The sequence below is a fragment of the Octopus sinensis genome, linkage group LG15, assembly GCF_006345805.1.
Source record: "Octopus sinensis linkage group LG15, ASM634580v1, whole genome shotgun sequence".
Taxonomy (NCBI): Eukaryota; Metazoa; Mollusca; class Cephalopoda; order Octopoda; family Octopodidae; genus Octopus; species Octopus sinensis.
The window spans coordinates 67,879,967-67,892,234 of record NC_043011.1 but is presented as its reverse complement, the minus strand read 5'-3'; the positions used below and the strand labels follow the sequence as shown (position 1 = coordinate 67,892,234).

Genomic DNA, 12,268 nt, shown 5'->3' with positions numbered 1-12,268 from the left:
CTTCCCCACGCCAAAGCGTCCAAGGTAGTCTGGCCATGCCCCATGATCGAATCATCCCACACTTGCGTTGAAGTCGCCCAGAAGGAAGATGGGCTCTGACCCTGGTATCTGGCTGATGGTGGCGCCGAGCTCCTCATAGACCCGGTCTTTTATTTTCTGAGGAGAGTGGAGTGTTGGGGCATAAGCACTAATTATGTTTACCTTCCCCGTTGATGTTGCAAGGCCAAGAGTGAGGATGCGCTCTGAGCCATTTGAAGGAGGGATCGCCATGGGGAGCAAGCTGTTCCTCACGGCAAACCCCACGCCATGCTGGCGGGCCTCCTCGACGGGTCTCCCCTGCCAGTAGAAGGTGTAGTCCTTCTCCCGTAGCATGCCGTCTGCGGCGAGCCTGGTCTCTTGCAGCGCCGCTATGTCGATGTTCAGCCTTTTCAATTCGGTGTTGATGACTGCTGTCTTCCTACTGTCGTTCATCTGTCGTAGATCGTCAATGATGCCAGGGCACATGGTCCTGACATTCCAGGTGGCCAGTCGCAAGACTGGAGACTGGGTATTTGTTTTTCCTTTGTTTGCTGGTGCAGGGTTTTCAGTCTGCTTTTCAGATTTTGTCCTAGCTCCAAGCACCCATTGAAGCGGGCAGTCTGTGGCGGCTTAGCACCATTATTGGCCGGGGGCTGCCCAGCTTAAGGCGGGCGGTAGCTGACCAGTGGGACTTCAATGATCCCTCCCACCGTTAGAGACCCGTAGCGCCCGGGATTACGCCAATTCACCCTGGCTTAAAACTCGTAACTGCCATCTCAGCTTGTTCCATCGATGGAGTAGTTTCTCCATGGCGCAAGCCTGGGCGGTAGGAACGAAGACACTGGGCTGCCCAGACACCAGAATCTCCCTCTCGGGCCCCCAGACATAATCCAAAGGAATGCAGTGCAGTACGTTTGGAGTCTGGTTGGCTGCAGGAGTTGCCGGAAAAGGGTCGAGATTCGACACCCTACCGCCTTCAGGGCTCCACTCCGGATTTTCTGTCTGGGTTTACTCCCATAGCCTTTCCCTCTCCCAAGAGCATCCGCAAGGCAGCGGAGCGAGGGTTTGGAGTCAGAGTTTTCCTTCTCCTAGACTGGCTGTCAACCAAGGCTAACGAGCCCAGTCTGCCCACCCGGTTATACCGCCAAGCACCCGGTCGCGCCACACAGCAGGCTCAGTGAGAACAGGGGGTACCGCGTGAAGGTGCTGCTGTGGACACAGTAGTGCAGGAGAGGCCATAAGCAAGAACTTTCCGCAAGGCGCAGCCAGGTAGAAGTTCTGCAGCGATCATTACACCTGGAGAGGAGAGGCTATGAGAGACGCAATCATTTTCCTTTGCCCCCCTATATATATATATATATATTATATATATATATATATATATATATATATATATATAAATATATATATATGTATATATATATATATATTATATATATAATAAATATATAAATATATATATATGTATATATATATACAAATTGATATAGGGTTTAATAAAGTATTATCTGATAATTGATATTTGATTTAGATGTATTTCTCCATTTTCTCATCTTGTATATGTATATATATATATATATATTTGTGTGTGTGTGTGTGTATATATATATATGTAGTTGTATATATTTAACAAGATATTTAACTAGATAAAGGTTTTTATTTTTCATGGACTTGAAAATTTGCTAGAAAATGAAGGATCGTGGCAAAGTTTGGCTGCTATTTCTAGCATGTAAAAATTACCTGTTAATGGGCAATTTTCTATTTTGAAATGTATATATATGTGTGTGTGTGTGTGTTTTTTGTGTGTGTGTGTGTTTGTGTGTGTGTGTGCGCGAGCGTGCGTGTGTGTGTGTGTGTGTGTGTGCGTGTCTGTGCGTGTGTGACTGTATTTTCAATTGCGTGTGTGTATGTGTGCGTTTGTGCCTTTCGACACCAGTGCGTGCGTGCGTAACGACACACACACAAACACTCACACACATTCATGCACAAAATTGAAAATGCACAGTTACACACTGAAACACTCACACACAGAAACGAAAATACACACGCACACATAATTAAAACCAGTCATAAACACACACAGAAATGAAAATACTCAGACACACTCACACTCACACACACATACGGACAAACACACACACACACAAATGAAAATACACAGTTACACACTCACACACACACGCCCACACGCATACACTAGCGCGCGCACAAACAATGAACTGGAAACTCGCGCGCACGCAGACACAGAAATGAAAACACACATATGTGTGTGTGTATGTATGAATAGATTTGGTAGATGGAAACTGAAAGAAGCCCATCGTATATAAATGTATACATATATGTGTTTGTGAGTGTGTGTCTGTTTCCCCTCACCCTCCAACATCGCTTGACAAGAACCGCTAGGCTTAAAGATAATGTCTTGGGATTGATTTGCTCGACTAAATGCGGTGCTCCAGCATGGCCACAGTCAAATGACTGAAACAAGGAAGATCAAAACATATATATATATATATGTTCTTTTATTTTACTTGTTTCAGTCATTTAATTGTGGCCATGCTGGAGCACCGCATTTAGTCAAGCAAATCGATCAGGCCTTCAAGAAGGATATCCATATGCTAGAAATAGCAGGCAAAGTCGACCTCGGCGGAATTCGAACTCAGAGCGTAGCGGCAGCCGAAATACCTATTTCTTTACTACCCATAAGAGGCTAAACACAGAGGGGACAAACAAAGACAGACATACGGATTAAGGCGATTATATCGACGCCATTGCGTAACTGGTACATATATATATATATATATATATATATTTATATATATATATAAATATATATATATATATGTATATATATACAAATTGAGACAGGGTTTAATAAAGTATTATCTGATAATTGATTAATGATTTAGATGTATTTCTCCATTTTCTCATGTTGTATATGTATGTATATATATATATATATATATATATATATATATATATAACTTAGATAAACTTAGATATGTTTCGAACAAAGATTGGTCCAGGCCATGTCTAACTTAATAGCACCACCTGATAGGATTATTCGAATCCTGTTTAAGTCAAGTTTTGTTCAAGTACTGAGTTCTTGTTGGGTGAGTTGTATCCAGTTTTGTTCAAGTAGTGAGTTCTTGTTGGGTGAGTTATATCCAATTATGGGTGGCTTATCTGGTATTCTTTGAAGGAATCTATCCAGACTCTGTTTAAAGTTGATGGGATCCTTTTCCTCTTTGATCTCTCTCGGGACAATGTTAAATAGGGCAGGGCCTGTTGAGGAAAAGAAATTGTGCTGCAGCGTACATGTATGTTGTGATCTTGAATTGGGCAGGGGACGTATAGCCCGTGGTCCAAGTCTTGGATGAACCTTGAAGCTAATGTTTAGGTCGTTTGGGCAAAGTTGACGGTATATTTTCCACATCGTACAAATGATGTACCGCTCACGGCGACGCTGGAGGGAGTAAAGTTTCAAGGCTTTAAGGCGATCCCAATAATCGAGAGCAGCCATGCCTTCAATGCGTTTAGTGAGTGCCCTCTGGGGTGACTCAATTCTGGAGATGTTTTGTCTTGTGTGAGGAGACCACAGTGGGCAGCAGTATTCAAGTTGTGGCCGTACAAAGGAGGAAAAAAGTGATATGATGACACCTTGTTCTCTGGACCGGAAAGTTCTTAAGATCCAGGAACTCATCCTACGAGCTATATCGACCTTCTTGTTGATGTGTGCACTCCAACTGAGATCGTCATCAACAATTACACCCAGGTCTCTAATATTGTTAGACGCTGTGAGCGGTTCCCCTGAAGGAAGAGAGTATGGCTGTTTTAGTGAGGAGTTTATTCCAAAATGCATCAGCTCAAATTTTCCCTCGTTCAGTTGCATTTTGTTTCTGTCTGCCCATTGACTCACAGCATATAGATCAGACTGGAGTTGGTGTCATCAGCAAATATTTTCACTTTGCAGTAATGTACGACACTGGAAAGGTCGTTTATGTTGATTATGAAGAGTAGCGGACACAAGACAGTCACCTGGGGGACACCGCTGGTGACTTTTGCTGGGCTTGAGTGGACTCCATCAACTACAACATGTGTTCTATTCGCCAGGAAATACTTAATCCAGTGTAGAACTTTTCCACGGATTCCAACATTTGCCAATTTTGAGAGTAGGATATTATGGTCTACCCTGTCGAACGCTTTACTGAAGTCAAGATATATGACATCAGAGTTCGAACCTGTTCCCAAGGCTTTGAGTACATCTTCAATGTGGTGTACATCTTCAATGTGGTGTGTTAGACAGTCCTTGCCACAGCGAAAGCCATGCTGATTTGCATTTAGTAGTTTCTGGGTCTCCAGGAAGTCAGCCATCCTTGATCTTAACACTCTTTCAAACACTTTGATGATGTGGGAGGTGAGTGAGATTGGGCGATAGTTGAGTGCGAGGGATACGTTTCCCTGTTTGAAAACCGGGATGATTGACTGGGATAGAAACTGTTTTGGTATATAACCTGCATCTAATGAATTCCTCCATAGGTTGGTCAGTGGGACAGCAAGTTGGTGTTTACATTCCTTCAGGAGACTAACGGGGAATCTATCAGGGCCTACGGCAGAGTAGTATTTGACCTCATTTATTGCTGCTACGATGCCAGTGGGAGTGAAGGTTATGTCTGCAATTTTGTGTTGGGAGTCACTAAAGACAGCAGTATTGTTTCTGCAATATATATAGAGAGAGAAACATGTATATACATATAGATATTTATATATATGTATATGTGTGTATGTTTCGGTGTCCCCAAAACCGCTGGACAACCAATGCCGGTGTTTTTTACACTCCATTAACTTATCCGTTCGGGAAAAGAAGACCAACAGAATTAATACTAGACTGACGCAGATAAAAGTCTTAGTGTCGATTTGCTCTAGAAAAGGCTGTGCTCCAGCATTGGCACAGTGAAATGACTAAACAAGGAAAAGAGTAAAAGTGTATGCGTTACGTCTGAACATTGTATTGTAGAGTTAATTAGCTTCCATAATACATTTTGATGATAGTTGTCATGTAACTAAATGTAAGGGAGGTAACTTTTGAAGTATTTAGTTATCTCCCTTTCTAGAGTTACTCCCCTTGAATATTATAATTTAACAATAGATAATAGTAATTTAATTAGATGTAAGGGAAGTAACTCTGGAAGATTTACAATTTATCTTCCTTCGTAGAGTTACTTACCTTGCATATTTAATTAATAATAATATGCAAGGGGGAGTAACTCTAGAAAGGGAAATAATTAAAAAATCTTCCAGAGTTACCTACCTTACATCTAATAAAATTACTTTTACGTATTATTAAATTATATTCAAGGGAAGTAACTCTAGAAAGGGAAATAAGTACAAAATTTTCCAGAGTTACTTCCCTTACATGTTATTACGTTACAATTAGGGTTTAGGGTTAGGTTTAGGGTTAAGGTTGGGGTTAGGGTTTAAGGTTAAGGGTTTAGGGTTAGGGTTAGTGTTTAAGGTTAGGGGTTGGGGTTAAGGGTTCTTCAAGAGCTGCACTTAATGTTGCGTGTGTCCGTGTTTCTGGGTCGCAATTTTTGAACCATTCGTAAAGCATCAGGTAGACTTGTTTTACAGCATCAATAGACTCATCAATTTTCAGTTCAGTTGTATCAACTTCTAAAAAAAATAGCTGCGAAATACGCAACAATAAGAAATAAATGCAACAACCTTAATATTAACAATAATATAAAAGATGTGTGTTGTTATAAACATAACAAAGAAACTATTTCAAGAGAGAAATATAAAAAATATAGCTAAGAAACAAGAAAACTATAAGACATTGTTATTTATATCTTTATAAATCCGAGTAAAATTACATAATGGATCTTAAAAAAACAAAGAAAAAATGAAATAAAATTTGTTCCTGAAACAAAAAAGTGAAACAGAATGTATACTCATACGTGTGTGTATTGTGTCGATGTATATATAATAAAAAAACAGTCTATATATTTATACTGGCGACAAGTGCGAGTGTCAATAGTTTATTATACATTGATTCGTATATGGCTTCCTTTATTGAATTCTAATTTAGAAAGATTGAAATCAATTCACTATTCACGAGTGAGTTCATATTCTTATGTATATGTACATATAAACACATTAAACAAGAATGTCTTTATGTATTGTCATGCGTGTGTTTATATGTGTGTGCGTGTGTTATATTAGTTCTCAACAAGACATATTGGTACAAGGTTATCAAGGTAACAATGTCTTTATTATTATTATTATTACGTTCTGAGTTCAAATTCCGCCGAGGGGTCCTACCGGGGTCGATTAAATAAGTACCAGTTACGCGCTGGGGTCGATGTAATCGAATTCTGGTTTGCACGCACAACGGTAGGAACCTAGGAAATTCTGACATATGGCACCATAACGACAAGGATTCCTTAAACACTCGTTGATGTCTGAGAAATGAAGCAGAAATTTTATTATTTTCAAAATTATTTGAAGCAAAGAAAGAGTATTTCAATGGAAATTGAGCCCTAACTGTACCCCTAACCCCTAACCCGAACCCCTTCTGTAACACTGAACCCTTGAGACCACTTTTGTGACCACTCGAGACCCCATCTGTGACCCAACTTCCAGAGACTAACCCAAACCCCTGACCATGTGAGCCCCTCATCCCTGTGACAAGCGAGACCCCTTCCTGTGCCCAACCAATTCCCGACCCTAACCCTAACCCCAAACCCAACCCCAACCCAACCCTAACCCTAACCCAACCCCAACCCTAACCCTAACCCAACCCTAACCCTAACCTAACCCAACCCTAACCCCTAACACCAACCCTAACCCCAAACCCTAACCCCAACCCTAACCCTAACCCAACCCTAACCCAAACCCAACCCTAACCCTAAACCCAACCCCACCCCAACCCCTAACCCTAACCCAACCCTAACTCTAACCCAACCCTAAATTACTTAACCCTGGATTACCTGCCCCTGAATAACCTACACCTGAATAACCTGACCCTGAATTACCTGCCCCTCAATTACATGCCTCTTAATTAAATGCACCTGAATGACCTGCCCCTGAATGACCTGCCCCTGAATTACATGCCCCTGAATAACCTTTCCTCTGAATTACAAGCCCCTGAATTACATGCCACTGGATTACCTAACCCTGAATGACAATCCTCTAAATTACCCCTGAATTACATTCCTCTGAATTACCCACCCATGAATTACATGCCCCTCAATTACAAGCCCCTGAATTACATGCACCTGAATTACATGCCCCTCAATTACCTGCCTCTGAATTACCATGCTCTGAATTACATACCCCTTACTTAACCCGGGATTACCTGCCACTCAATTACATGCACCTGAATGACATGCCTCTGAATTATCTATCCCTAAATTACCTGCCCCTGAATTACCTTTCATCTGAACTACATGCCCCTGAATTACATACCCCTGGATTACCTAACCCTGAATTACCTGCCCATGAATAACATTCCTATAAATTACCTGTCCCTGAATAACCTGCACCTGAATTACATACACTTGAATTACCTGCCCCTCAATTACCTGCCCATGAATTACATACACCTGAATTACATGCCCGTGAATTACCTGCCCCTAAATTACATGCCCATGAATTACATGCCTCTGAATTACATACCCCCTAAGTACCTACCCCTAAATTACATGAATCTGAATTGCCTGCCCCTGAATTACCTGCCCCTCAATTACATGCCTCTTAATTACATGCACATGAATGACCTGCCCCTCAATGACATGCCTCTGAATTATCTATCCCTAAATTACCTGCCACTGAATTACTTGCCCGTGAATGACATGCCCCTGAAATACCTGCACCTAAATTACATGCCCCTGAATTACCTTTCATCTGAATTACATACCCCTATATTACCTGCCCCTGAATTAACTGCCCATGAATGACATTCCTATAAATTACCTGTCTCTGAATTACCTTCCCTTGAATTACATTCCTCTGAATACCTGCCCCTGAATTACCTGCCATGAATGACATTACTCTAAATCACCTGCACCTGGATTACTTTCCCCTCAATTACCCGCCCCTGAATTACATGCCCCTGAATTACATGCCTCTGAATTACCTTCCCTGAATGACATGCCCCTGAATTACCTGCCAATGAATTACATGCACCTGAATTACATGCCCCTGAATTACATACACCTGAATTACCTGCTCCTGAATTACATGCCCCTGAGTCCCTGATTAACATGCACCTGCATTACCTGCCCATGAATTACATATACCTGAATTACATGCCCGTGAATTACCTGCCCCTAAATAACATGCCCCTCAATTACCTGCCCATGAATTACATGCCCCCTGAACTACCTGCCCCTTAATTACATGCCGCTGGATTACCTGCCCCTGAATTACCTTCCCCTGAATAACATACATATGAATTACCTGCCCCTAAATAACATGCATCTGAATTACCTGCCCCTCAATTACATGCCTCTTAATTACATGCCCCTGAATAACATGCCTCTGAATTACCTGCCCCTGAATAACCTTTTCTCTGAATTAGAAGCCCCTGAATTACCTGACCTTGAATGACACTCCTCTAAATTACCTGTCCCTGTATTACCCCTGAATTACCTTCCCCTGGATTACCTAACTCTGAATTACCTGCCCCTGAATGACAATCCTCTAAATTACCCGTGAGTTACATTCCTCTGAATTACCCACCCATGAATTCCCTGAATTACCTGCCCCTCAATTACATGCCTCTTAATTACATGCACCTGAATGACATGCCTCTGAATTATCTATCCCTAAATTACATACCCTTGAATTACCTGCCCCTGAATAACCTTTCCTCTGAATTACAAGCCCCTGAATTACCTGCCCATGAATGACATTCCTCTAAATTACCTGTCCCTGAATTACCCCTGAATTACATGCCCCTGGATTACCTAACCCTGAATCACCTGCCCCTGAATGACAATCCTCTAAATTACCTTTCCTGAATTACATACACCTGAATTACATGCCCCTCAATTACATGCACCTGAATTACATGCCCCTCAATTACCTGTCTCTGAATTACCTTGCTCTGAATTACATACCCCTTAATTACTTAACCCTGGATTACCTGCCACTGAATAACCTGCCCCTCAATTACATGCCTCTTAATTTCATGCACATGAATGAAATGCCTCTGAATTACCTGCCCGTGAATGACATGCCCCTGAAATACCTGCATCTAGATTACCTGCCCTGAATTACCTTTCATCTGAATTACATGCCCCTGAATTACATGCCCCTGGATTACCTAACCCTGAATTACCTGCCCATGAATGACATTCCTATAAATTACCTGTCCCTGGATTACCTTCCCCTCAATTACTTTCTCTGAATTACCTTCCCTGAATGACATGCCCCTGAATTACATACCCCTGATTTACCTGCCCCTGAATTACATGCCCGTGAATTACCTGCCCCTAAATTACATGCCAATGAATTACCTGCCCATGAATTACATGCCCGTGAATTACGTGCCCCTAAATTACATGCCCCTCAATAACATACACCTGAATTACATACCCGTGAAGTACCTGCCCCTAAATTACATGCATCTGAATTACCTGCCCCTGAATTGGAAACACCTGAATTACATGGCCCTCAATTATATGCCTCTTAATTACATGCACCTGAATGACCTGCCCCTGAATGACATGCCCGTGAATGACATGTCCCTGAATTACCTTTCATCTGAATTGATTGCCCCTGAATTACATACCCTGGATTACCTATCCCTGAATTACAAGCCCCTGAATTACCTGCCCATGAATGACATTCCTATAAATTACCTGTCCCTGAAAGATCTGTAGAACTCGACAAGGACATCCTGAAAACCCTGGAACAAAATCTCATCGTAACTATTGAGGAACTAGCAGAGAAGCTTGGATTTGGTCATTCAACCATCCATTGAGACCTGTGTGCTATCGGAAAAGTCAGCAAATTGGGTCAATGGGTTCCTCACGAACTTTCCGAGTATAATTGCATGCAGAGTGAATGTATGCTTTTCTTTGCTGTCACATCTCACCACTACCGCGCTATGTATATCTATATATATAAAACTGTAGTTGTGTGAGTGTCTGTCCCCTTCGATTTAGATTCCTAACTACTCCCACATTTTGCGGTGCAGTTTAACCAAATTCGGGTAGCTTATAGTCGTGATTCATATCGAGCCCGTCTGAGTATTAGCGCGCGTCTACGATGAGTCTACGATTTTAAAAATAATTTAACATCTTTTTATTCCATTTTAATGCATAATTTTTCGTGTGTCGATGGCGGCGGAGTTGGCATCCACGCTCACACCTGCACCTGTGGGGAAGGGAGTGTAAGGAAATCAACGTCGTAATGCGTTGTCAAGGAGACCAGCGTTCTTTTAGAACAACGACTTCATGGTTTGAAGACACCAAAACAGAAATGGCTAAGAAAGCGTCTACATGAGTCTACGATTTAAAAAAAAATTTACCATCGTTTTTTTCCATTTTAATGCATTTTTTCACTATTATATAAGGGAAGTAACTCTCTAAAAATGTCTACGATGAGTAAACGATTTAAAAAAAAATTTACCATCATATTTTTTCCATTTTTAATGCATTTTTTGCTATTTTTTGGCTATAACTCTCTAAAAATGCTTATATAGTTATTTCCCTTACAAACCCGAGCAACGCCGGGCGATACTGCTAGTATATATATATATATATATACCAATCTATCTTCTTCGAGCACATCGTCAGCAGCACTAATTCTTTCTAAGCCTAGTATTTATTCTAACTTATTCTTTTCTGCCGAGCCGCTGAAATACAGGGAGGAAAACACACCAGCATCGTTTGAAAAATCTACTATAGCCCCGAGCCGACCAAAGCCTTGTGATTGGATTTGGTGGAAGGAAACTGGAAAACTCCAGTCATATATATGTTTATATGTGTGTGCGTGTGTCTCTTTGTCCCCAAACATTGCTACACAACGGATGCTAGTCTGTTTACGTCCCCATAACTACAAAGTATCTTCTACAGTTACTTCCCTTGAATATTATAATTTAACAATAAAAAATATTTAAGGAAATTAATTCTCGGAAGGGAGATAACTAGATAACATCTTCCAGAGTTACTTTCCTTACATACAATTATATTACTTTTAATAAATTATAATGAGCAAGAGGAAGTAACTTTCGAATATATTATTCAGACATGACAGACTTTTACGATTTTTTGGAGTTTAACTGCTCTCTCTAGTGAGTCGGATGTCCCATTATGGCCATCCCTTATATGTTTAAATATCTATATGTATATACATATATCTGTCAATATATACCTATGTCTCTCTCTCTCTCTCTCTCTCTCTATATATATATATATATATATATATACACCTATCTATATACCACGGGCTACTTTCTGTTTCCGTGTACCAAATCTACTCAGAAACGTTGGTCTGTCTGAGGCAATATTGGAAGACACTTGCCCATGGGGCCACGTAGGTGGACTGAACCAGAAACACCGTGTTTGGAAAGCAAGCTACATAGCCACTCTTACTGCTACATATATATATATATATATACATATGACAGTCTTCTTTTAGTTTCCGTCTCCCAAATCCACTCACAAGGCTTTGGTCGGCCCGAGACTATAGTAGAAGACATTTGCCCAACATGCCACCCAGTGGGACTGAACTCGAAAACATTTGTTAGGTAAGCAAGCTAATTCCCATTCAGACACTACTGTTTGTTAACCGGACAAGTTCAAGGCAAGTCCTAATTGTTTGTATGCAAATGAGTTCATTAATGTGATCCGGAACTTTCATGGCTGGTTCTTATGAGACGATGCAACCAGCTTGGGTATAGGTGGACTGTGCTCACACACGCACAAACACTCGCACGTCCGCACCCACGAATATAGATACATGCAAAGACGCAATCTCGTACCTATTTATGTCTTAAATATGTTGACCTTAAAACTGAGACATTCTGGAAACACACGTCCGCACTTATGCACATAGATACATGCATATAGGCAAACTCGTAGCTATTTCTGTTTTAAACATGTTGACCTTTAAACCATGACATTCTGTGTCTGTTTGTGCACGCATTTCTGTGAGAATGATTGATCACGAACCGTAAATTTTGGAGTCAATCCGACGGGATGTAGTGGTCTTTAAACCGTTCCAGACAACAAACAAACAAACT

The 12,268-nt window shown here is 41.1% G+C and overlaps 1 long non-coding RNA gene across 2 annotated transcripts in view; it reads right to left on the bottom strand.

Annotated features, from left to right (window-relative positions):
- Positions 1-6,283: 6,283 nt before the first annotated feature.
- Positions 6,284-12,268, bottom strand: part of LOC115219989 — a 29,192-nt gene continuing 23,207 nt past the window's right edge. For both annotated transcript variants that reach the window (XR_005002328.1, XR_005002327.1), the window contains exon 3: positions 6,284-6,476. This is a non-coding gene — a long non-coding RNA (uncharacterized LOC115219989). The remainder of the gene's footprint in view (positions 6,477-12,268) is intronic.